Genomic DNA, 27,607 nt, shown 5'->3' with positions numbered 1-27,607 from the left:
CAAAACCCACAGTCTTCCAACTGAGATCACACACCTGGTTTCAGGACTTAATGAAGCTCAGGTTCTTGATGTCTCATCACAGAAAGAATTCAGTGAGAGACAAAGTGATAGGTAAGAAGTGGATTTATTTAGAGAGAAACACACTCCACTGACAGAGTGTGGGCCACCTCAGAAGGTGAGAAAGGCACCAGGTATGGGGTTGTCAGTTTTTATAGGGGTGGGTAATTTCATAGGCTAATGAGTGGGAGGAATATTCCAGGTATTTTAGGAAGGGGTGGGGATTTCCAGGAATTGGGCCACCGCCCAATTTTTTTTTTTTAAGGAATTTTGCTTTTTTAGAAAATTTTATTTATGGCTGTGTTGGGTCTTCATTTCTGTGCGAAGGCTTTCTCTAGTTGCGGCGAGCGGGGTCCACTCTTCATCGCGGTGCGCGGGCCTCTCACTGTCGCTGCCTCTCCTGTTGCGGAGCACAGGCTCCAGACGCGCAGGCTCAGTAGTTGTGGCTCACGGGGCTAGTTGCTCCGCGGCATGTGGGATATTCCCAGACCAGGGCTCGAACCCGTGCCCCCTGCATTGGCAGGCAGATTCTCAACCACTGCGCTACCAGGGAAGCCCACCGCCCACTTTTTGATCCTTATGGTCGGTCTTGGAACTGTCATGATGCCTGTGGGTGTGTCATTTAGCTTGCTGATGTGAGCTTGCTGATACTGAGGCTCAACGTCTAGTGGAAAAAGTTGACTTGTCCGCCATCTTGGATCCATTTGGTTCTACTCAGTTTATGTCATGTCCTCGGGCTATGTCATTCTTACAAAGGTTGTGCCCTGCCTCCTTCCCTCCAGTTTCAATTCAATTTGGCACTGGTGTACAGAGAAGCTGAGTTTTCGGCATCATTCCTGTGTCTTCTAAGGGGATCTAGTTAATGTATAATGCAGATGCACAATGCACACTAAAGAGGAGGGAGGAGTGGGTCAAATGGCAGAGAAAATGGTGATGGTTAAAATTTTCTTGTCCTGCCTTAAAAATAATTTTGTTTTGTCACACTAATGTAGGTTCCTAGGAGAAAGAGGGTAGGGGACCCAAAATTAACAATACCGAGTTTTCTGCCCTCACTGGCATTTGCTGTCTCTTGGGGAAGACAGGCAGACAAGTGTACCAACCACACAGAGGATGAGGAGGCCTAGAAGAAGGAAGTGACTTCTGTGGGCTGAGAATGGAAGTACTTGGCTAAAGGTTCCCAGTGGGAACTTGGAAATTTGTAGGAATTTGTTTCTGCTTTTTTTTTTTTTTAATTTAATTTATTTTTTGCTGCATTGGGTCTTTGTTGCTGCACGTGGCCTTTCTCTAGTTGCAGCAAGCGGGGGCTACTCTTTGTTGCGGTGCGCAGGCTTCTCACTGCAGTGGCTTCTCTTGTTGCGGAGCACAAGCTCTAGGGGCGTGTGCTTCAGTAGCTGCAGCACGTGGGCTCAGTAGTTGTGGCTCGCGGGACCTAGAGCGCAGGCTCAGTAGCTGTGGCGCACGGGCTTAGTTGCTCTGCAGCATTTGGGACCTTTCCGGACCAGGGATCAAACTCATGTCCCCTGCATCGGCAGGTGGATTCTTAACCACTGTGCCACCAAGAAGTCCTAACTTTTTAAATTTAAATATAACACATACACAGACAAGCACACAACTCACAAGCTCAATGAATTATCATAAAGTGAACACACCGGTGTAACCACCACCTAGGTCATGAGATAGTGCCCCAGAAGTCCCTCTCTAACTCCTTTCCTCCATCCCAAAGGTAACCTTTATCCTGATTTCTAACATCATGGGTTAGTTTTGCCTGTTTTTGAAATTCATATAAATGGATCCATATAGTATGTGTTGTTTTGTGTCTGGCATCTTTTGCTCAATCTTACATTTGGGAGGTTCAACTGTGCTGCGTGTGATCCATTTTCATTGCCATTTACTAGTTCATCCTTTCACATATGTACACATACCCCTTGAGTCAACTAGCTTGAATGGATCTGTTTTTTTTAATTCAAAGTATCAATGACTAAGGAAATAATATCATTTTTCTAATCAGGAAGTTTTTTTATAAGATCTGAAGCAGAACTCTTACTCTATAGAAATTTATTTAATATGAATAACATGTATAAATTTACGGATAAAGGCACAAACTTACTATAAAGATCAATGATCTCAGAACAGTACCTATATGAGGACAATCCTTCCAGAAAGTTTAAGGCGGCCACCTAATCCTGCTTTAACTTCAGCCACTCCCATGCCTGCCTTCCTCTTACCTGAACATGTTAATAGCTCTTGCGACTGGCTAATTATAATAAGTGACAAGGACAAATATTTTCCAGACCCAGCAAACAATTTTATGATGTGCTAGCAATCCCCATGAGGATGCTGCTCATAAGTTTTTTTAAAAAAGCATTAGCTTCACTATATAATTGCTGTTTTGTATTAGCCACTACCTCCCTCCAATTGTAAATGATCATAGAATTTTGGAGATGAAAGAATCCCGGTGCTACAACCTTCTCATTCCGCAGATAGAGATATTAAATCCAATACAGGTCAAATGAGTTACCCAAGGTAATAAAACTGTTGAAGGAATAAAACCCAGCTCTCCTAAAAGGGAACCCTCATACACCACTGGTGGGAATGTAAGTTGGTGCAGCTACTATGGAAAACAGTATGGAGGTTCCTCAGAAAACTAAAAATAGAGTTGCCATATGATCCAGCAATCCCACTCCTGGGTAGATATCCAGACAAAACTGTAATTCTAAAAGGTACATGCGGGACTTCCCTGGTGGTCCAGTGGCTAAGACTCCATGCTCCCAATGCAGGGGGCCTGGGTTCAACCCCTGGCCAGGGAACTAGATCCCACATGCCGCAACTAACAGTTCAAATGTTGCAACTAAATATCCCGCATGCCACAACTAAAGATCCCACAAAACACAATGAAGATCCGCGTGCCGCAACTGAGACCCAGCACAGCCAAATAAATAAATAAATAAATACATGCACCCCTACGTTCATAGCAGCACTATTCACAATAGCCAAGACATGGAATCAACCTAAATGTCCATCGACAGATAAATGGATAAAAAAGATATACAATGGAATACTACTCAGCCATAAAAAAGAACAAAATAATGCCATTTGTAGCAACATGATCGGACCTAATATTATGATACTAAGTGAAGTAAGTCAGAAAGAGAAAGACAAATACCATATGATATCACTTATATATAGAATCTAAAATATGACACAAATGAACTTATCTATGAAACAGAAACAGACTCACAGACATAGAGAACAGATCTGTGGTTGCCAAGGGGGAGGTGGGGTGGGGGTCGGATGGATTGGGAGTTTGGGGTTAACAGGTGCAAACTAGTATATATAAAATGGAGGGACTTCCCTGGGGGTCCAGTGGTTAAGAATCTGCCTTCTAATACAGGGGACGTGGGTTCGAGCCCTGGTTGGGGAACTAAGATCCCACATGCTGCGGGGCAACTAAGCCTGCGCACCCCAACTACAGAGCCCGCATGCTCTGGAGCCCGAATGCCACAACTAGAGAGAAGCCCGCATGCCACAATGAAAAGCCGTCACGCCACAACAAAAGATCCCACATGCCCAACTAAGACCCGACACAGCCACAAAAAATAGATAGATAAATAAATAGATACATACATTTTAAAAAATGGATAAACAACAAGGTCTTACTGTATAGCACGGGGAACTATATTCAACATCCTGTGATAAACCATAATGGAAAGGAATATAAAAAATAATGTCTATAACTGAATCACTTTGCTGTACAGCAGAAATTAACACAACATTGTAAATCAAATATACTTCAATTAAAAAAAAAACCAAACAGCTCTCCTGACTAGAGCAGTTTGTTGAAGAAAATCAATGAAAGCTGGAGTTACAGGCAAAGGAGTCATGTGAGATTAAGACTGAGCATGCATAAATAACTTACAGTCTTGAGACAGAGGGCAATGAGCACTGGAATGTGAGTAGAAGGAGCCAGGCACTGGGTCAAGTTACCACTTATCAATTATATGACTCCCTGAAGGCAGAAACTAGATTTTATTCATCTTGGTGTTCTCTAAGCCTAGTACCACATAAGGGACGTGAGAGAGGCTCAGTGAGTGAGTGAGCAAGCAAGCAAGTGGATATGAAACCGTACACGCTGGAGAAGTTTATGTAGAGAAGGAAAAAAGGATGAAGCTTCGGGGAAAGCCCTTGGTTAAATCACCATGGGGAACAAGAGGAATAGTCAGAAAGCAAACCAACAGAAACAGAACCGTGCAGGGTTAAGAAGCAGGGGAGGAGAAATCCAAGATGGCAAGAGCGTCAACAGTGCCAAATATATGGAGAGGTTATGAAGAACAAGAATGAAGAGAAAGTCATTAGTCATTTACAGAAATAAGGCAAAATGTCTGCTACTAAGCTAGACCAGCAGCATATCTTGGCTGGGCACGAGTTGGGGTTCCAGTACATCTGGGAAGAGCAGATAACACCCATCCTCCACCTGGCACCATTGACATGCTTCCTAAGGTCACACCCCAGAGCATCCACTTATGTTAATTAGTGCCTTGAATGCTGCAGCAGAGCTAAGAAGTGCCCCCTCATATCTATTTGCATATACCAATTTGCATATAAAGTGAGGACTCTCCCAGGGGTTCAAAGGGACTGAAACTCTAATCTTCTTGTAGATTTAAGGACATAAAAATAGATCTGACAGTGGCCCCAGCCTGAGGATAAGTTTCAGGAAAGGACTATGGAATCCCTAACAGGGAGCTTAACACAGGGAAGAAAGTGTGTGAACTGGTGGGCTATGCTCAGCACCAAATCTTTGGTGCACTGTGTGTCTTCCATTCTGGCAGTTCTTTGGAAGAATCTGTGAGTTTTGGGGCTTCTGAATTGACAGACCTTTTTCATTAAAGCTTCTGATATTTTGGGGCTCAGTTCTCTTTACTATGGAGCCCCATCCCTTTCTGAACTTAACTGGCCTAGGAGTAGGTTCTATGAGCAACTTGACTGTGTTCAGCATGGCTCATAGCAGACCAGTGATGTAGGAGTTTCTGAAAGTGGTAGTGGTTACAGTGGCTCCTCTTGTTCCCTCGCTGGCAGTAGCAGAGGACTTTGAAGTGACCCAGACCAGGTGTTATGGTGATTCAGTCCTCAGCATTTATCAAGCACCCTCCTGAAACACAGTAGACCCCGAGATGCTCAGTAAATGCAGCTGAATGATGACTTCAAAGAAGCCTTTAGAATAAACTGATATCAAAACCATTGCAAAAACCAGGTAGCAGTGTGAGAATCCTCAAAATGTCACTTATCTCTTCTCCAGACCATCATTGACCGTACATGTCTCAGGTCACCACACTAGGTCAGGACCAGAGGGTCAGAAGAGTGAAGAGTTCACAGTTCAGCAGCCCTGGCTTTAAATGTCAAGAAGAATAGTGACAGGGATGTCACCATCAAAGCCCCTCATGGCACTGATGCCACTGGTGTTTGCACACCCTGGCCTGGCTTCTGCTAGGCAAGCGCAGGTTTGCTTTTGCCTTTTAGCTCTCAACATTTACTGACACTTCCTTCATCTTGGACACTTCAGGTAGGCACTGGACACACATCAGCGAACAAGCCCAGTCCTTGCCCTCCAGGGGTTTACGGTTTTGAGCAGAAGGTCCACAGATGAACTCCAGGGTATTCTGGGAAAACCCTTGAAATATATGTGAAATGGTGTGTCTATGTAGATTAGGGTGAGGATGGGAAGAGTCAAATTCTCATATGACTTTGTGACTCAAAAACGTTAAGAACCACTGATTGGAACCATCCATTTCCCTCATTTCTAGGTTCTTTGTAAGTAATCAACCACTTAGAGTACCTCCCGGTGTCTCTCACCTTTTACTGTGTCCATGACTTGCCTTCCTCGCCAGCTCATGGCAGACCCCTAGCGGTGGAGGAGGGGAGCACACCTCATGATTGCCATTATCTCAGTTCCCAGGGGCTCTGTCCCAGGAAGGATGAGTTTACCCAGGGAGTGGCCGGCCGCCCCTGCTCTTTTGGATGACTCTGGGCTCATCCAGTGAGCAGGCCCCTGCCTACTCCCTGACAGGCAGAATGACTAGGGAGGAATTTTTAACTCTTTCTGAGGTACTGCTTGCTTCCCAAGACTTCTCCATGCTAGACATCCACTGACTGAGATGGAAGAACACACTTTTCTTTTACAAAGGGTCAGTGAGATCTCAGGGAGTGGTTCTGACTGGGAGGAATAGGGCTGAGGGAGGGAATAGACTGGGCAGAGCATTTCTGGTTAGCAGTCCTATCTCTCATGCAAATTAACCAAATGTCATTCTGAAATGCTCATCACTTCTAAGTACATTTTTGTTAGTGTGACTCTCTTGAAACACAACACACCCACCTCCAGACACTCTCGGAGCTTCAGAAGGGAGGGACAGACTCCCCTGGTCTTCCCTTAGACGGCACCACCAATCTCCTCCTAGATGCTTTACCATTCTGCTGATTTCTGTAAGATAGAAAACATATTTAAAGAAAAAAAATATGTGTGATGAAGTGTTCTAATGTGATTGAACCCCCCAATTTTTGAAAATGTAATGTCTAAAAGCCAGAATAAGTTATTTTAAACTTATCAGCAATTTTCAGATGCAATTTGGGGAACAGACTATGTTTGTTTGGGAAAACATTCCAATGGCTTTATGGCAGCAAAGCCAAAATAGTGTCTTCAATGGTTAAGACAGAGAGAGGTACACTGCTCTCTTTCATGACATTGAAATGGCTTGCATTATGGAGTGAGATCCATCTCTGCAGAAAAAGATGTGTCCTGAGAAGTGAGCCTGGGGCTAAAATGGGGTTTTCCCTTCTTGCTGGGTCTCAAAGATCAGGGTCCTGCACCCAGGGATGAAAGGAGCAGAGAGAGATATAGGCAAGGGTACTACATGGCAGAAGGTAGGTTTTGTGGCCATGTGGCAGCAGAATGAGGGATGAGGAAAGTGTAAAAGAAAAAAAAAACCAAAAACCCTGTCTAGGTATATATGGCTGGTGGGCTCCAAGAATAATAATTTCCTGTATCTCGTTTTATGGGGTTTTCCTCCCTCTTTCCTATACTAGAAGTCCTTCCTATTATCCCAAAGCTTCAGTACGTGCTGGTCTGTGATGTGCTTGGACAGATAATACAGGGGTCTTCGTCTGTACTTGGGGTGAGGAGGTATGGGGAAAGCAGTAGCAGTTGGAGAAGCTGGTCACAAGATGGCCAGAGGTCCCGCAGAGCTCCAGAACCAGCAGGGCTAGGCAGAAAATGTAAGCATCCTCTGGGAATTACATGGGTGGGGAACCAGTCTACAGCTGAACTTTCAGTGGTGGATCAGGATCCGAGCTTGGACTTTTGTGATTTTAAACACTGAAGGGAAGGATGACCTTTGGAGACTAGAGAAGCCAAAGACTTCAGAGTTAGTTAGTTGGTTAGTTAGTTAGTTAGTACTTGAGTTGCCCCCAAATCATTTATGGCCAAATGTCATGAAAGCATGAACAGTAAGACTTAAAGGCGTTTAGAGGAAGGAAAGGTTGCTCTTCCCCATGATGGCTGGGAAGGCTTCACAAAAGAAGAATCTGAACCTGATCTAGAAGAGGAGGTAGCAGTTGGAAAGGGGGAGCAGCAGAAGAGCACTCCTGTTAGGAGAAATGGCAGGAGAAAAAGCAGGAAGACCAAGGGTAACTGTGCTTTAAACAAGGAATGGTCCTGTCTGGCTGGAAGCAAGCCTATATTCTTGAGTATTCATCCTCCATACTTCAAATTACTTTAGGTCCCATTCCTGAGGTCCAAGGATGAGAACATATTACGCTCACCTCAGTGGAGTAATCAAAGGTGCTGAAGACATCTCGAGTCAACTGGTATCATTCTCAGAGAGAGACCAATCATCCCAAGAGGATGAGAATTGTTCTAAATGATTCACCCTTGGTTTTCTCATGCCTCACATCCCCTTCTCAAAAGGTACTCCTGCATCTCACACCCAAAACCCCTGAAAAATGCTGCAAGAAATGCACAGCTCCTCTTCTGCCCAGATCCCACAGCTACTCTCCTCTGCAAAGATTCCTCTGGGAAAGAGGTGTTTTGCTTTCTTGTTTTCATTTAAAAATGCTTATTCAGCACCTCTTCTGTGCCAAGCCTGTTCTAAGTATAGAGTACACAGCAATGAACAGACCAGTCTCTGCCCTTTCCTTCTAGTAGGGAAGACAGACAAATATAAATATGTAAATAAAATGTCAGGTAGTGTTATGAATAAAAGTAAATAAGCATAGTAAGGGGACAGGGAAGGATAAGAAGGGACTCTGTTTTACACATGATGAACAGGAAAAGCCCATCTAAAGAGGTGACATTGAGCAGAGAGAGGCTGTAGGTGTGGAGGCCCATGCCTTGAGATGGGCCCAGGTTTTGAGAAGGCCACTCTGGGTGGGCAAGCTCAGTGGACACAGTGGATGAAGAGGTGGAGGGGCAGACACAGACTCCTAGGAAAGGGACACAGGAGGAATCATCCTGTAGCTCCTGGACGTGGACCACTCCCACCCATCACAGCCACACAATGCCCATGGTCATAACCCCACTGATCCAGCCCTTGGAAGGGCCTTGCCTGCCATTCTTCCCTCACTCCCTCAACCAGACTCACTAAACTTGCCCAAAGTTGCTGTGCTCTGCAACTGGGGGATAAAAGGGCAAACTTCCAGCTTCAAAGTTAGAGCAATCAACAGCCAAGGGATTTGAGGTGGCTGGGGCCTTATTAGCACAATGTTGTAATGCGTCTCCAGAGAAGCTCCACAACTTCACTCCAGAGAGGGGAAAGTTTCCCTCAGTGAATCCATACTTGGGTCTCCAAGTTTCAAAATTCCACAGAAACCGGGAAACCATCCAAACACATTTATGTACTAGATGCACATGGAGTCACAAAGTCTCCCCAAAAATGACTTACACCCAGGCCTTGGTAGGGATGTTATTCCTCAATGTAGATGAAGGTGAATACAGCAGGACCCCTGGGGCTGCCCATGGTGGAGCTAAAAAAATCTCATCACCCACAGTTACACCTACAGCTCAAAAGGAAAGGACAGGAGGACAGATCCCAAGGCCATCGCCACAGGGTGGTTCTCTTGCTCCCTCACCCACAGAACCCAATAGCAAGGGTCAGAGTCCTCTCAGCTGAGAATGTAATGGTTCTGATGAAGCTAGAAAGGCAAGAAGCGCCTGAGAGCCTGGAAACCCCCTCCAGCTGGGTAACCAGGAAAATCCCAGAGTAGCTGCTTCTCAGCCCTGAGGTAACTTGGGGTCTGTTTAAGGTAGCTGAGTGGTTGGAAAATGAAGAGCGTGGGGTTTGTCAGAGGATGCAACACAACCAGGCTACATAACAATAGTGAACATTTACTGAACATTTATTACGTGTGTTTCAAACATGTTATCCCGAATCCTCCAAGCAGACCCTATGAGCTAGGTGCTGCAATCCTGAAACCCACTCCACCGAGGAGGGGACTGAGGCACAGAGACCAACAGGCACTTGCTTCCAAAGTTACATAGCTAGTTAATGGAAGAGTCCGGATTTAAAACCAGGTCAGAATCCAGAACCCGTCCCCCTAGATGTTACAATACATGGCACTCTGGAAACGATCCTGTAGCCCAAATAGTCTCAGTATGGCTCTGGATATAGTGGGCACCAACTATCTTTTGGGTGAATGACACTTTGCTTTTCTTTTTGGCTGTGCCTCACAGCACGCGGGATCTTAGTTCCCCGACCAAGGGTCGAAACCGTGACCCCTGCAGTGGAAGCACGGAGTCTTCACCACTGGACCACCAGGGAAGTCCTGTGAATGACTTTTTACTGTCAGGGAAATTTGCCTGACCAATGTCATAAGGATTGTTTCTCTTGGAAAATCCCATACTTTTGTTAAGTGCCTGGTTGGTATGAACTCTTCATTCCCAGAAGAGTAAAGAGCTGGGCTCTGTGAACTCCAGGGCCCCTCCCTGGCTTGTACTCAGAGTTCTGACGGAACTGCTCTGGGTGAGATACAAGGCAGAGGCTAATCCACAGAGGGAATCTGTGGAGCTCAGCAGGGCTACTGTAGGCAGAACCTGATCTACATCCTTGCTGTTTTCAGGGCACTGGACACCGTCTTGGCTAACCCTATACAGTTATGTGAGTTGCAGTTGCCCCTGGGTCTGTTTGAGAAACGATTCAACTGTCTTCTCTCTCCAACCAAAGGGATAGCCACCTCACCTCCACCATGTGACACAGAGAGTATCTATGGAGCTCTTAAAGACAAGCAGGGGGAAGCAGCTGCATGGTCTCCTACAGAAGGCCATTCCCTCTACTACCCAATCTAAATATTTCCTGTCACACACCAGAGCATTTCCACTCTCCATGAGGAAAAACAACAGAGGGTAACAACTGTCTGCTTATAATTCAAACAGCCACTGTGTCCCTTCCAATGGCCAGCTCCCTCTCTTCTTTGATCATTTCTGAAGCATTCTTAGATGTCTATTATAATTATATAAAAAGATCTGATTTTTTCCAGCTTCTTATTATGAAAATGTTCAAATACACAGGAAAGCATAAAAAAAATAGTACAATGAGCACCCCAAACCCACCATCTGATGCAACTTTTTAACTCTTAGTGAGCATCTATGCTTCTATGGATAGATGACATTTCTAAAGACAGGAAAAAGTTTCAAATATTCACAAGAAACCTAATTAATGACTATAGTCAAGGTGAAATATTAAAATAATTCATTCATAAAATAATAACATTGAAATCAGAAATATATAAGTTTGATATTCACTAATTTGATCTTGGTTAAAAATTATAACAGAAGACAAAAGCTATAAGCCTTAGTTAACAATGTAACAAACTGCCTTGAAGGAAAGGGAGAACACTGATAAAGAGGCTTTAAGAAAAAAGAATAAAAACCATATGATCATCTCAATAGATGCAGAAAAAGCTTTTGACAAAATTCAACACCCATTTATGATAAAAACTCTCCAGAAAGTAGGCATGGACGGAACCTATCTCAACATAATAAGCCATATATGACAAACCCACAGCAAACATCATTCTCAATGGTGAAAAACTGAAGGCATTTCCTCTAAGATCAGGAACAGGACAAGGATATCCACTCTTGCCACTATTATTCCACATAGTATTGGCAGTCCTAGCCAAAGCAATCAGAGAAGAAAAAGAAATAAAAGGAATACAAATTGGAAAAGAAGAAGTAAAACAGTCATTGTTTGCCAGTGACATGATTCTATACATAGAAAATCCTAAAGATGTCACCAGAAAACTGCTAGAACTAATCAATGAATTTGGTAAGGTTGCAGGATACAAAACGAATGCACAGAAATCTCTTGCATTCCTATACACTAACAATGAAAGATCAGAAAGAGAAATTAAAGAAACAATCCCATTTACCATCACAACAAAAAGAATAAAATACCTAGGAATAAATCTACCTAAGAAGGCAAAAGACCTGTACTCAGAAAACTATAAAACACTGATGAAAGAAATCAGAGGTAACATGAACAGATGGAGAGATAAACCATGCTCCTGGATTGGAAGAATCAATATTGTGAAAATGACTATACTACCCAAAGCAATCTACAGGTTCAATGTAATCCCTATCAAATTACCAATGGCATTTTTCACAGAACTAGAACAAGAAATTTTACAATTTGTATGGAAACACAAAAGACTCCGAATAGCCAAAGCAATCTTAAGAAAGAAAAACAGCTGGAGGAATCAGGCTCCCTGACTTCAGACTATACTACAAAGCTACAGTAATCAAGACAGTATGGTACTGGCACAAAAAGAGAAAGATAGATCAATGGAACAGGATAGAAAGCCCAGAGATAAACCCACGCACATATGGTCACCTTATCTTTGACAAAGGAGGCAAGAATATACAATGGAGAAAAGACAGCCTCTTCAATAAGTGGTGCTGGGAAAAATGGACAGCTACATGTAAAAGAATGAAATTAGAACACACCCTAACACCATACACAAAAATAAACTCAAAATGGATTAAAGACCTAAATGTAAGGCTAGACACTATAAAACTCTTAGAGGAAAACATAGGCAGAACACTCTATGACATAAGTCACAGAAAGGTCCTTTTTGACCCACCTCCTAGAGTAAGGGAAATAAAAACAAAAATAAACAAATGGGGCCTAATGAAACTTCAAAGCTTTTGCACAGCAAAGGAAACCATAAACAAGACAAAAAGACAACCCTCAGAATGGGAGAAAATATTTGCAAATGAAGAAATTGACAAAGGATTAATCTCCAAAATATACAAGCAGCTCATGCAGCTCAATATCAAAAAAACAAACAACCCAATCCAAAAATGGGAAGAAGACCTAGATAGACATTTCTCCAAAGAAGACATACAGATGGCCAACAAATACATGAAAAGATGCTCAACATCACTAATCATTAGAGAAATACAAATCAAAACCACAATGAGGCATCACCTCACACCGGTCAGAATGGCCATCATCAAAAAATCTACAAACAACAAATGCTGGAGAGGATGTGGAGAAAAGGGAACCCTCCTGCACTGTTGGTGGGAATGTAAATTGATACAGCCACTGTGGAGAACAGTATGGAGGTTCCTTAAAAAACTAAAAATAGAACGACCAGACCCAGCAATCCCACTACTGGGCATATACCTTGAGAAAACCATAATTCAAAAAGATACATGTACCACAGTATTCACTGCAGCACCATTTACAATAGCCAGGACATGGAGGCAACCTAAATGTCCATCAATAGATGAATGGATAGAGAAGATGTGGCACATATATACAATGGAATATTACTCAGCCATAAAAAGGAACGAAACTGAGTTATTTGCAGTGAGGTGTATGGACCTAGAATCTGTCATACAGAGTGAAGTAAGTCAGAAAGAGAAAAACAAAAACCGTATGTAACTCATATATATGGAATTTTAAAAAGCAGTACTGATGAACCTAGTGTCAGCACAGGAATAAAGACGCAGACATAGAGAAAGGACTTGAGGGCACAGAGGGGGAGGGGAAGCTGGGATGAAGTGAGAGAGTAGAATTAATGTATATACACCACCAAATGTAAAATGGATGGCTAATGGGAAGCTGCTGCATAGCACAGTGAGATCAGCTCGTGCTTTGTGATGACGTAGAGGGATGGGATAGGGAGGGTGGGAGGGAGGTTCAAGAGGGAGGGGATATGGGGATATATGTATACATATAGCTGATTCACTTTGTTATACATCAGAAACTAATACAATATTGTAAAGCATTTGTACTCCAATAAAGATGTGAAAAAAAAAGAAAATAGAGAGTCATAAACCAACCACTGAGTCTTGTTAGATAGATAAGAAGACAGTAAAAATATTTACATATCAGTTACTCGAAAATTTAGTGAAATCTACATTTTTTTTTCCCTGGATCTTGTGCTTACAGAATTGAGCATTTGTCTGAATCAGTCAACTAAAAAGACCAAGGAGCATTCCCACATTATTGAAAGAGTTTTTAAAAAATACTTCCATGGGGACTTCCCTGGTGGCACAGTGGTTAAGAATCCACCTGCCAATGCAGGGGACATGGGTTCAAGCCCTGGTCCGGGGAGATCCCACATGCCGCGAAGCAACTAAGCCCATGTGCCACAACTACCGAGCCTACGTTCTAAAGCCCGAGAGCCACAACTACTGAGCCCACATGCCACAGCTACTGAAGCCCTCGTGCCTAGAGCCCGTGATCCGCAACAAGAGAAGCCACCGCAATGAGAAGCCCGTGCACCACAACAAAAGGTAGCCCCCGCTCGCTGCAACTAGAGAAAGTCCGCGCATAGCAACAAACACCCAACACAGCCAAAAATTAATTAATTAATTTTAAAAAAATACTTCCACAGATAGTTGTCTTGTAACATTGAAATTAAAAATATTTGTTATAGGAAACCATATGTGTTTAAAATGTTTATTTTCAGAAGACTGTGTTAATGTAAAGTTGTAAACTATTTTCATGAGAGGCTGATTTATTTACCACTATTATTATTATTACCTCACATATGGAATTATATAGCTAAATAAATGCTCAGGAAAAAACTCATAGCCTAAAATGCTTATAAACAAGAAAGAATAAAAATTAATGACTTGAGTATGCAAAACAATAAATTAGGAAGAAAAATTAAGAGGAAGGAATTAATATAGAGAAAAGCACAAAGTAATAAATTTTTATAACTAAAAACAGCAAATACAAGAACTGATTTTTGAAAATCAACTGAACAGATTAACTATTAGTGAGCCTAACTTTTTTTAAAAGGAGAAAGCACAAACACACCACATAGGAAAGGAAGAAATAACCAGATACAGCAGAAATATACATATACGTATATATAAAGACATAATATATATATATATATATGGTTTTGCTCACATATATCCAAATACATTGGAAAACTTGTATGAAATGGATCAAAACTGACCCCAGAAAAGATGGGAAATCTAAATGTACAGAAGTAGAATAGAATAAAGTCGTCAGAGTTGCCCTCTACGTACTCCCTGCCAAAAATCGCCATATGCAGATAATTTCACAGAACTAAGCACAGAAAATAAGGAAATTTTTCTAATTATTATCATAAAGCAAGCATTATAGCAATAGGAAAACAGCAAAACTAGTACAAAAAAAGGAAAACTACTCACTTATGAGTATCAGTGCAAAAATCACAAAATGGGCACAATAAGAATCCAGTAAAGCATTAAAAGAAATAAGATACCATAACCAAGTGGGATTTTTCAAGGAATGCAAGACAATTCGATATTAGGAAATCTATAAATATAGTTCATCATACAAATAGAAAAAAAGAGAAACATCTTTTAATCACTTCCATGGATGTTGAAAAAATTTTTTTATAAAAACCAACTTACATTCTTAATTTTTTTTAGCTTAGAAAGTTCTTAATAAAATGGGAAAAGATGAATACCTTCATAACATTACATATCTGTAATCTCCAAAGTCAGAATTATTTTCAGCTGGGAAAGACTAGAAGCTTTCCATTAAAGTTAGAAAAACCGCAAAATGTTCACTATTGCCTACAATATATGGTGCAAATATTCAAGAGAAATCAGGATGAAATTAGCAAAGAGGAGATGACAACTGTACAATTTTTAACTGGAAACTTCCAGAAAATTATCTCAGGCAATAAATAAATTGAGTAAGATGGCTCAGTACAAAGATAATATACAAAAATCAAAAAAAATATATACACAAAAATCAATAGCTTTATTATTAGTGAGAAATAGGTTGCAGATAACAGAAATCATTCAAATTGGTATAAACAGAAAGTGATTTTTTTGTGTGTGGTTTACAAAGTCACTGGAAGGAATTGAAGAATAGGATCTAAGCAGGACTTCCAGGAATGCTTAGCCAGACTATCTCTGCTGTGATGGGGTGCACTGCCAATTCTACTGCAGGAAGCTGCTGGAGCAGGAAAAGTGACACTGTCTGCCGGGAACCATATTGGAACACGGTTATCTCATGCCCTGCCACTCTCCCCACATAACACAGCTCCAGATTCTGTATTCTGCATGTACAAAATCTAGATTTCATCCAGAATACTAGTTATGCTGCAGTCTTGGAAATGTAGTTTTCAGCTATAGAGAGTCAGCTCTAATGAAAAGCCGTAAAAATAATCTCCTTGGACTTAAAACACTTTTAAATCCAGATGCTGTACTATAAAATGCCTTGTCCTGTGCTGATAAACTTAATTTCAAAAGCTTTCAAATTAAACACAGCTGGTTAATCAACCAGGGTGGAAGAGTCAAATAAGAATAAATTTAACTGTGTTCTCAAACAAAAGTGACAAATTTCTCTGTTGGTTTCCTGCTATTCAATATAAAAATACATAAGTAAAGGTGATTCACTGTTAAATTATTTCATTACTCATTTTAAATGAATACCTTAAAGTATGTCAAGAATCATGAACTGGATTTAGTTAAATAGGTGAAGTCATGAGGCACAGCTAAGTGAAGGAGATAATAATAGTTTATTAATGATATTTGTGAATCACTTCCAGTAAATCTCATCTGCCAATGAACTCCTGCTTGGTATTCGGATGTGGTTCTTCATAAGCCATAAAAAGCCCAAACAACTTTTAATTATTGAGCTAGGTACCATAATTCATTGACTCCCTTCTGCAAAAGTTAAAAACAATCTAGACAGCATAACCAAATAGTTGATGAATATTCTCCTTATGGAAGTATCCCAGCTACTAAAGAAAGTACGAAAGAATTAGAATACAACAGTATGAAATATTCTTGACAAGAAAATCAAACTTGAATCTGATCAAGACTCTACATCAAACAACCAGTCTTCAGGGAATACAGAGGGGCAGAGGAATGGGCTGCACAGCACCACAAGGATGCAAAGAGTAAGCAGAGACTGTGGGCATGTTATAGGACAAATGACCGGTTCACTCAACTAAACTGTAAGGGGAAAAGAGAGAGAGAGCCAGGATGTGGATCTAGATTTCAGAAATCTTAGGGGAACATCAGCAAGTTGCAAAGTATGGTCTGTTATGTTATGTTAAAATTTTTTTCAAGATGACCACAGAAATATGGACAGGAAATATGAAAGGCTATTTAATGTACTAAGCTCACTATGCTGTATTAGATTATATGTACTGTTAGTATTGTATATATTAATATATAATATTAGTAGTATAAATATTAAGAAATTATTAAACTTATGTTAAGAGAAATATGTCAAGAGAGAAAAAGATAAAGTAAATGTGGTACATTGTTAACATATGGGGAATCTGGGTGAAGGATATATGGGAATTCCTTACAACTTGACTATAAATCAAAAGTTATGTTAAAATAAAAAGCTAAAAGAAAATAAAATTGTGTTTCATTTCCACCAGTCTCAAATGAAATCAAAATAACCAAGACAGAGGAAACTGTCTCTCTAGAGCCACAAAGTCCTTGTTTACACAGAGGAAGTTTACATCCTCCAGGTGGATAGCCAGCTGTGTCATCACTACCTATTAAAAGTATCCTGGCACAGGGGGACTGACCTGAAGCAGGAATGGAGCCCGGGTCCCCACAGGGCCGGAACTCCGCAGTCGGTGAGCTGTCCTGGAGCCAAAGAGGAGGGCAGCCAGATGTCTGACCCCACCCCTGCCCCCCACTCCGCCCATGGCCTCAGCAGCGCCACCCTCAGGGCTGCACGCCAGGTCATCCATGGCATTCAAGAGATGGTGGCTCCTAATGTAATCTTCTTACGGTGTCTCAATAACATGTGGACTCCGTAAGGCCAATAAGCATCACAACTTTGGTTGAACTGGATCTGGGATTCGCCAGGGCTTTGGCTTTGGGACAATGCCTGGCCGAGTCCACACTGATGGGAGGTGGGTCTCCTCAGGACACACTGGAGCTTCAGTTTCTGGACAACACTGGGCCTCACCCATGCAGACAGGAGCCCACTGTCTTCAGGACTGGCTGGGAGGCACCACCAGAAGTAAAAGGTGAAGAGAAAGTGGGGAGAAGCTTCTTGTATGTGGCTGACTGCTGAGGGGGGTCCATTTTCAGAGGAGCCAGCAGAGGAAGGGCTCCATGTGGAATATTGTGGATTTCAGGAAGTGTTGTGTGCGGTGTAGACAGTTCCCATTGTCTTTCTTTGGTGTGTGGGATCTAGTTTCCTTGGCATCATTTATTAAGGGGACTTTCCCCAGTGTATGTCCTTGGCAGCTTTGTCATAAATTAACTGACCACATACGTGTGGGTTTATTTCTGGGTTCTCTGTTATATTGCTCTGGTGCATGTGCCTGTTTTTGTGCCAGTTCCACACTGTTTTGGTTCCTGTAGCTTCATAGTATAGTTTGGAGTCATGGAGTGAGTTGACTCCAGCTGTGCTGTCCTTTCTAAGGATCGCTTTGGCTATTTGGGGTCCTTTTTGGTTCCACACACATGATAGGATTGTTAGTTTGGTTTCTGTGAGAAATGCTATTTTAATTGTGTTAGAGATTGAATTGGATGTGTACAGTACTTTGGCTGAATGAACGTTTTAACAGTATTCTTCCAATGCCAGATAACAGCATTTTTTTCTGTCTGTTTCTTCTTCAGTTTATTAGTGTCTTACAGTTTTCATTGTGCAGGTCTTTCACATCATTGGTCAAATTTATACCTAGGTATTTTGCTCTCTTTGATGCAATTGTAAATGGGATTGTTTTCTTAATTTTTCTTTCTGATACTTTTTTATTAGCATATAGAAACTCAACTGATTTTTTTTTTTTTTTTTGCGGTACGCGGGCCTCTCACTGTTGTGGCCTCTCCCGTTGCGGAGCACAGGCTCCGGATGCGCAGGCTCAGCGGCCATGGCTCACGGGCCCAGCCGCTCCGCGGCATGTGGGATCCTCCCGGACCGGGTCACGAACCCGTGTGCCCTGCATCGGCAGGCGGACTCTCAACCACTGTGCCACCAGGGAAGCCCAATATTTGAATTTTTTAATGTGTACTACTTCTATAATTTTTTAAACAAATTTTTAAAATATCTGTACGAGGATATACTTTATAATGTTTGTAACTGTGGGAATGGGAAACAATCTAAATGCAGAGAGACAAATAGGAAACTGATTAAAATAATTTAAATTGATTTTATGTATTTACTGACATGGAAAGATCCCCACACTCTATCAAGTTTTTTTATTTAAAAAAAAAAATCCAAATGCTAAATAACATGTACATCACGATCCATTATTTTAAAATCTGTGGTGTATATAAATGTGTATATGCACAAATGCTTATTCTAAAATGTGAATAATTATTGCAGCCAGGTGGTAAGAATGCAGGTGATTTTTATTTTTCTCTTTTTGCTTGGATTTTCTAAAATTTCCTATGAGGAACATAAATTATCTTATAGCAAAAAGAAAACAAAAATGTTATTTTAATACATTTTTCCTTAACTCATTCCACGTTTCTCCTAATTGAAACAAGGTCACAAGATTCTATTTGTAATTCCTGGCACAACTGAATATTTATCTGAGTCAAAATCTGTTTGACATCACCCTCACATCAAAGTGTTCAGGTACAAAGATGTCCTTCAACCCACAGTGATAAGAACACAGTTTCATATTTAAAGCAGATAAAAAGAACATCATTTGCCCAGTACCTAGTGCAGCTGTGACATCGATTTCACAGCCAAGGAAAGGGGAATGTAAATCATCACAGATGACAACAAAGCACAAGCTGAGTTTGTCAGAGGTAGTTCATTGTCTCGGATGTTCATTTCAAATCGCTCTGGGAAGGGAAAGTTACTGCTGCTAAATTTCAAAACATCTGAAACCCTGTGACTTTTCCAGTCATAAAGAACAGTCCTGCAAACCTTGATAAGAAAGTTTACGTTGACTTCATTACAACAGATTTAACAGTGAGAAAACAAAGCCAAAAGCAATAGGTGCTAATGCTCTAGTGCAAGTTCGGATCCAAAGCATTTTCATCACCTCGAAGCAAGTAAGAGGGTCACAAATCACCACCCCCTCTGCAATTTGGGACATTTTACTTCCAAGTAAAGGCTGTCCTGTACTTCAGAATTTTTAAAGTGACAAGAAGACACTTCAAAGGTAACAACAATACACTTCCATTCAATTTCACTTGTATTTTTTGGCCTTTGTCTAATCTTAATCAGATTTCTCTGAGAACCAGAATTCAGAAAATCAAAATAGTGTTTACCACAAACTGAAAAACTGTCCAAAGGGCAGTGCTGAAGTAATAATGATGGCAACAATTATTGAGGTTTTCCAATGCACCAGGCACTATATTAAGTACTGATTAAGTACTTAAGTGTTGTTAAGTACTTAATCAGTACTTAAGCACTTAATTAAGCAATTAAATCAGTATTTAAATGCTGATTAAGTCCTGTATTAAGACCATTTCTCATGTTGATACTCACAAAACCTCATGAAATAGGCAATAATATTATCTACATGTGGCAGATTGTATTTTCTAAATATGGCCACAACTATATCTCCCATCCCAAATGCTTTTCCACAATGTGACTTTGCCAAAGTTCCTATCAACAGGTTGGGGCCTATATACCCTCACTTTGAACCAGGGCAGGCTTTACCCAAATGAGTATGGTAGAATGATGTCATATAACTTCCAAGGCCAGGTCAGAAAAGGCCTTGCAACTTCTACCAGGCTCTTGGGATGTTTGTCCTGGGGAAAACCAGCCACAACTTAAGAACTCCTAGTATAGTTAGGCCATCATGCTGTGAGGCCATGTGTAGATATTTCTAATCAATAGTGCCAGTTGAACTCCCAGCCAACAACCAGTCTTCACTGCCAACCATGTGAGTGGACCATCCTGGACATCCAGCCCAGTCAAGCCTTCAGATGATTGCAGTCCCAGTCTCATGAGAGACCCTACAGGTAAGATTTCCCAGCCAAGCCCTTCCTGAAGTCCCGACTCACATTTTACACCACCAAGTTCAGGGTGCTTTGCTACACTGCAACTGTAACCAGAACACACCATTTTGCAAATGAGGAAATTGAGGCTTAAAGAGTGATTTGACTCCAGGTCTTAACTATCATTTTATCCAGCTGCCAGATGTTGGCATAATAAAGTTTGTACCATGCAGAAGATATCTCTCTCAAGTCACATGTTTATTTCAACACATCCATCAGCAGAACACACTGTGGGAGGAAAACTGTGACTTTGCTGAAGTGAAAGCAGTCTATTTCACTGCATTTTGTGATTAAGCGGTTTTCTCTGTTTCCATCTATTGATCTGTTAACTAAAATGTTGAAAACCTCTTACAAATTACTTTTGCTATTATAGCAGAGTGCTCCAACCTACAGTAGGCAACTGTCCTAATAAGAGATATCCCAAGATATGACTCTCTGTCTCTCCCTAAAATCACTTCTAGCAGGCTGTGTTGACATTTCAGAGGTCAATTCTTGCAGAATTTTCTCAAAGCATGAGCTATACGAACTCATGTCAAAGATTTTATTTAACAACTCATTAATTTATGAGGGAAACCGGTAAGATGTTACAACTAGCTTAAAGAAGCATTCAAAGAGCAATGACATTTATAGAGATACGAAATTCTGAAATGAATTTGCAAATACATGCACACTGGGTCTATCTACAGAAAATTGTCAGTCGCATTCTAATAAACACAATCCATGTGTTTTTCTACAGACAAGAATAATTTACACTATGATTAGTTTTCTACAATTTACGAAGTGCTAAAACATCTTAAAAACACTGGAAGGCAGAGATGACCTGAATGAGTGAGTTTGGACACTCACTAATTTTGTAATCTTTTTTTTCCCATTTCAAAGTCCTTCATGATATTCACATTTTTATTGAGAAAGGATTAATAATCTAAATTATATTTATATTGCAAAATTTACTTATAGCAATTTAAGATATGTACTTCTACTCCTTTGTAAATTTTATATTAATATTGAATTAATTGATTTATAACACTATATGATGCCAGGTAAAGCAAATACTAATCTTAGTTCACAAACTCGTGCATACCAAATTTAATTTCCTTGCTATTCTTAAAACTCAGTTTAATTTCCCTAGATGGCCCATTAACCTGATGGTAGAAATTAAATATCAGTCAGTTCTGGATTCTCCCACAAGCACACTTTTCTCCAGTGTTGTGTCTAAGTTAAGAGGAAGCTGGGAGGAGACAAGGAGGCCTTTGCCCACGGTCCTCTGGACCCTCCCATCTTGCCCTAGGTCATCAGTCCATAGGTAGCAGGTACATTGCTCCTCATTCGCATCAAGGAGGCCCTTGCAGGCTGGGTGGCTCTCCCTGCTATCTCTATGCCCCTTTCAGACACTCTAGCCTTTATTACTGCACCTCTCTGAGCTGTGGGAAACTCTCTGATGGTCTCAAATGTCCCACCTGCCTAGGAATTTTATGCAGCCACTTTTCCCCTAAGGTACGGCCATTGCCCTGGACCTTCCCAGAAAGCAAATTACAAGTGCTCTCTGTTCTCAGACCCACAACTCTATGTGGGGTTCTGTCATCTCCCCGCTTAGACTCAGCCTGGGGTTGGGAAAGGGCAGAGTACAATGCTCCTTCCCGGGGACCCAGCAGTTCTGAGCTATCCTGTTTTCCTCTTCAAGTCTCCTCTTTCCCCTGTTATGCAGAATCTCAGGAAATAAGAAGCCTTGCCCTGACTCATCAGGTTTTGTCTAGGCCCTGAGTCCTAAACTTGAAAAGGCTTTATTCTGCCTTCTGCAGTAACATTTCTTTCCCAGTTTTCTTACCGAAATGGGAGGAATAAGACAGCTCAGAGGGATAAGAAATACCCATAAAAAAAAAATGGTTAACAATTCAAAACCCACCACATGGGTACTGTGCCAGATGTTTGAAAGACAAAGAAAAATATGATTCAATTTCTGATGTTAGGATCTGTCCAGGGTCACCCAGCTAGTAAGGAAATACAGAGGAAAAACTCAACAGTGATAATATTATATTTAGTGCAATATCAGAATTTATATTTATAGATGAGAGGAATGTGGTTGGGCTGGGGGTGGGGGGAGAACTGCTCAGAAAAGTTTTCTCATGGAAAACTCGATCTGATTTTTGCCAAAGTTAGAAAGGCATTTCAGGTAGAAAGAACAGCATATGTAAAGGTATGGAGGCCAGAGAGAACCTGATATTTTCAAGAAGGACAGGCAGTTTGGTTGAAGACTAAGCTATGGAAAAAGAATCATGGAAGAAGAAACTGGAGCAGTAGGTGAACCCAAGATCAAAAGGATGCTACACTAGAAAGCTTACATTTTACTCTGAAGGTTAATGGAGGCATCCAATGATTTTAGGCTGGAAAATATTATAACCTGTTTTGTGTTTTTAAAAGATCACTCTAGTAGAATGTGAGGAACTAAAGTGAGAAAGATATTAAAATCCAAGTAAGAGGGCTTCCCTGGTGGCGCAGTGTTTGAGAGTCCGCCTGCCGATGCAGGGCACACGAGTTCGTGCCCCAGTCCGGGAAGATCCCACATGCTGCGGAGCGGCTGGGCCCGTGAGCCATGGCCGCTGAGCCTGCGCGTCCGGAGCCTGTGCTCCGCAACGGGAGAGGCCACAGCAGTGAGAGGCCCGCGTACCGCAAAAAAAAAAAAATCCAAGTAAGAGATAAAAGAACCCAAGCTAAAGCAATAACAGTGGGGATGGAAAAAAGAGGAAATTTATTTGCAAGATATTTTTGAGGCAAAATTACAGAAGTTGGGGTAAGAGAGTAAAGGAGAGAAAGGAGTCCAGGAAAACTCCCCAAATTCTGGCTTGGGTGACCAAGGAAATGATGATACCATTCACATAAACAGGAATACACATGAAAAGGGCAAGTTTGGGCAGAAGTGGATGGGGGGAGAGAGGAGGATGATACATTCACATTTTTTCATTCATCTAAAAGATATATGGTGAGAAATCATGTTGTCAACCCTGTCCCTCTCTACCCCAAACTACCACCTGCAACAAGTATTGTTGTTTTATTGGTCTCTGGTATATTCTTCCAGTCAGTTTTATTCTTATCTTTATTTTATATTAGAGTATAGTTGATTTACAATGTTGTATTAGTTTCAGGTGTACAGCAAAGTGATTCAGTTATACATATACAAGTATCCTTTTTCAAATTCTTTTCCAATTTAGGTTCCAGTCAGTTTTAACACATTGGCTTTAAGGCACCCAGGTAGAGCTCTTCAGTAAATAGTTGGATAGATGGTTCTGGAGTTCGAGAGAGATACCTGGGCTCATGAAAAATCAACTCAATATCAAAAAATCAAATAAGCCCATTTAAATATGGGCAAAGAAACTGGGTAGACATTTTTCCAAAGAAGACATGCAAATGACCAACAGGTACATGAAAATATACTCAACATCACTAATCATCAGGGAAATGCAAATCAAAACCACAGTGAGATGGCACCTCTTACCTCACACCTGTTAGGATGGCTATTATTTTTAAAAAAGAAAGAAAGAACAAGCGTTGGTAAGGATGTCAAGAAAAGGGAACCGTTGGAACTTCCCTGGTGGTCCAGTGGTTAAGACTCCATGCTCCTAATGCAGGGCGCCCGGGTTTGATCCCTGGTCAGGGAACTAGATCCCACATGCCGCAACTAAGAGTCTGCTTGCCACACCTAAAAAAAATCCCGCATGCCGCAACTAAAGATCCCGCATGCCGCAATGAAGATTCTGCACGTGGCAATGGAGATCCCATGTGCCGCAACTAAGACCCAGCACAGCCAAATAAATAAATGAATATTTTTTTAAAAAAGGGAACACTTGTACACTGTTGTTAGGAATGGAAATTGGTACAGCCATTATGAAAAACAGCATGGAGGTTTCTTTAAAAATTAAAATAGAACTACCACATGATCCAGCCATCCCACTTCTGAGTAAATATCCAAAGGAAACAAACAAAAACATTTTTTTAACTGTTAGGACCTCCTTGTGGTCCTCAAAGACCTTTACTGGATGGTTCTTTCCAGAGAGGGAGCCACACACTGACAGGGCTGTGGGCAGGCATTGCTTCCAGCTCCCCACACCTTGGGGGAAAAAACTGTGGGCAAGACACTGACTTCCATGGTCCATGATCACTTCTCCAGGGACGCAGAGTTGAGCAGCTTCTCTATCAAGTCCAGTGGGCTAGCAGCATGCAGCGGCAGTAGTAGCCCTTAAGGCCCAGTGCATCCCGGGTGTCCCCCTATTTCAAAGAAATATCGGCAATCTGTGTTTTTTGCAGCATTACTCACAACAGCTAAGGAAACAACTTAAGTGTCTGTCACCAGATGAATGGATAAGGAAGATATGGTTTATATATATATAAAATGTAAAAAAATTAATAAGCAGAAATCTCAGTTAAATAGAATTGAGAGACCAGAAGGGGGAGTTCTCACACCCTGCGACGATAGCAAAGCCCAACAGGAAGAAGAAAGACTCCCTTTCTTTCCTGGCAAGGACTCAGCCAATGAAAAGTCATGGACGCTTTGTTTACTATAGCCCTCCCAACTTCCTTTTCCTCTCTATAAAAGCATTTTCCTTCCCTTGTAGCGCAGGGATTTTCACACGGCTCACCATGGTTGCAACCCCGAGTTGCTGATCCCAAATAAACCCATCTTTGCTGGAAAAATATCTGGCAGTCTATTTATCTCAGGTAAACAATACAATGGAATATTATTAAATCATAAAAAAGAAGGAAATCTTGCCATTTGCAACAACATGGATGAGACTGGAGGGCATTATGCTCAGTGAAATAAGCCAGACAGAGAAAGACAAATACTGTATGGCATCACCTGTATGTGGAACCTAAACAAACAAACAACTAAAAAGTCCAACTCACAGAAACAGAGAGAATGGTGGTTTCCAGGGCCTGGGAGGGTGGAAGAAATGGGTAGGTATTGGTCAAGGGTACAAACTCCTAACTATAAGATGAATAAGTTCTGGGAACCTAATGTACAGCACGGTGTTCATAGCTAGCAACATGGTATTTTATACTTGAAGTTTGCTAAGAGAGTAAATCTTAAGCATTCTCACCAAACATGCATACACAAAAATGGTAACTATGTGAGGTGATGTATGGGTTAGTTAACTTCATTGTAGTAATCATTTCACGATGTACACAATCATCACACTGTACACTTTAAATATATACCATTTTATTTGTCAATTATACCTCAATAAAGCTGGGGAAAAAATAATCCTAACCTTTTCATTTCCTTCCCTTATTTCTCTTTCCCCTAGGACCCCATCTTCTATCATCTCCTAGCCCCAGTGAGGTAGGGACCAGGGTAGGATTAGCCAAGGTTCTATATTACTTGTGATGGTTCCTTACATCCCTGTAATAATAGGACTGCCTAATATTAGACAGGAGCCCCAATTTCAGAGGAATAATTAGATTTATTACTTTAACTAAAATTAACTGCTATTCTTGATCTGAACAAACAAGTGAAACTTTTGTTTGCAAAGTTGTAGTAAGTAACAGCCAAGAGAGTTGGGAAGAAGCTGAGTGAGGCTCGTTATACTAATTCTCCAGGGATCACAAGCACCATAAAACTTAGGAGAAGAGTAGATCCCTGAAGAAAACAAAGTTGCAATCCGAATCCCTCAGCCCGTATGTCACCTCCACAAAGAGATGTGTTTATTCCAGGAGTAGCTCATTCACTGTCTTACAGTGCCCCATTGTCCGCAGAAGAAATACCATCTCGCAGAAACTTGCCCAATGTGAGAATGTAATAAAAGTCTTTATCAGTTGAAATGACCCCCATTAGTTTAAAAGGAGGATGAAGGAAGATTCCACTAAATGATAACTGAACTCTTCCAAGGCTTCTCCCAGGATGAGCTTGCTGAAATGTGGAAAATTTCAAAACATTCTGGACTCATCAGATCCTGTGAGCTGAATGATGACCAAGTCCAAGGAAACCATTCTCCCATCCGGGAAACGCCAGCTGACCATTCAGGATACTTTGGAAAGGAATAGTTATTCTTAAAGAATAAGATCTGCATTTAGAGCCCACAGACAATATTGCAAGCACAAGAAATACCCATGTGAACCAGGTATCTTCTGGAATCCTGTGAGTAGTGTATTTGGAATGGCCTGACTGGGACTTTCTCAGAGGGCTGCTAGACACCTAACCCTGGGCCTGAAGGGTAATCTCCACCATGGCACTGCAGAGGATGGCAGAGCAGCAATGGCTTCCCCAAACCGTCCTCTTCCTGGCACTTGTCTTCGCTAATTTTTATAAGATGTGGCACATCGAGCACACACACTGGGTCTCATTTGTAACTTCAGCCCCACCGTCCAGGTAAATGCTAGGCAAGTCAACGTTTATCCAGGCAGAACCATTAAGTTACTCACATTGAGGAGATTTGCCTGTCCCACCTTGTGCTCTGTGTAACTGTCCCCTTGGAAAACCCAAAGCTCTGGAGAGCATCAAGTCTGGGTGAAACTCTTAACACTTTTCCTTAGGAGAAGATCTCACCCTCCTTCTAAGTGTGCTAGAACTATCCAGAAGGCAAGACGAACCTCCAGGGCATCCATAGAGACTTTCCCACTGGCCACTGCATGACTGACCCTTAAACAATGAATGGGGCTTCCCTGGTGGCTCAGTGGTTAAGAATCTGCCTGCCAATGTAGGGGACACAGGTTCGAGCCCTGGTCCGGGAAGATCCCACATGCCGCGGAGCAACTAAGCCCATGCGCCACAACTACTGAGCCCACGTTCTAGAGCCCGCTAGACACAACTACTGAAGCCCGTGCACCACAACTACTGAAGCTCACACGCCTAGAGCCCGTGCTCCGCAGCAAGAGAAGCCACCGCAATAAGAAGCCCGTGCACCGCAAGGAAGACTAGCCCCCGCTCGCCGCAACTAGAGAAAGCCCGCGCGCAGCAACGAAGACCCAATGCAGCCAAAACTAAATTAATTAAATAAATAAAAATTTTTAAAAAACAAAAAAACAATGAATGGTGTGAGTGGATGGTGCAGCCATGCCCAGGCTCTCAGGCTGCCAGGCAAGTCTCCCCTTTCACTCACCAAGCCTGAAGGATAAAGGGAGAAATAC

The 27,607-nt window shown here is 41.6% G+C and overlaps 1 long non-coding RNA gene across 2 annotated transcripts in view; it reads right to left on the bottom strand.

Annotated features, from left to right (window-relative positions):
* The window catches only part of LOC109552287 (uncharacterized), a 91,703-nt gene that overhangs the window by 5,636 nt on the left and 58,460 nt on the right, over positions 1-27,607 (bottom strand). For both annotated transcript variants that reach the window (XR_012329412.1, XR_012329413.1), the window contains one exon: positions 6,425-6,529. This is a non-coding gene — a long non-coding RNA (uncharacterized lncRNA). The remainder of the gene's footprint in view (positions 1-6,424; positions 6,530-27,607) is intronic.

The sequence above is a fragment of the Tursiops truncatus genome, chromosome 2 (assembly GCF_011762595.2).
Source record: "Tursiops truncatus isolate mTurTru1 chromosome 2, mTurTru1.mat.Y, whole genome shotgun sequence".
NCBI lineage: Eukaryota > Metazoa > Chordata > Mammalia > Artiodactyla > Delphinidae > Tursiops > Tursiops truncatus.
Note: the sequence above shows the minus strand (reverse complement) of the source record. Positions and strands in the feature narration are given on the sequence as shown.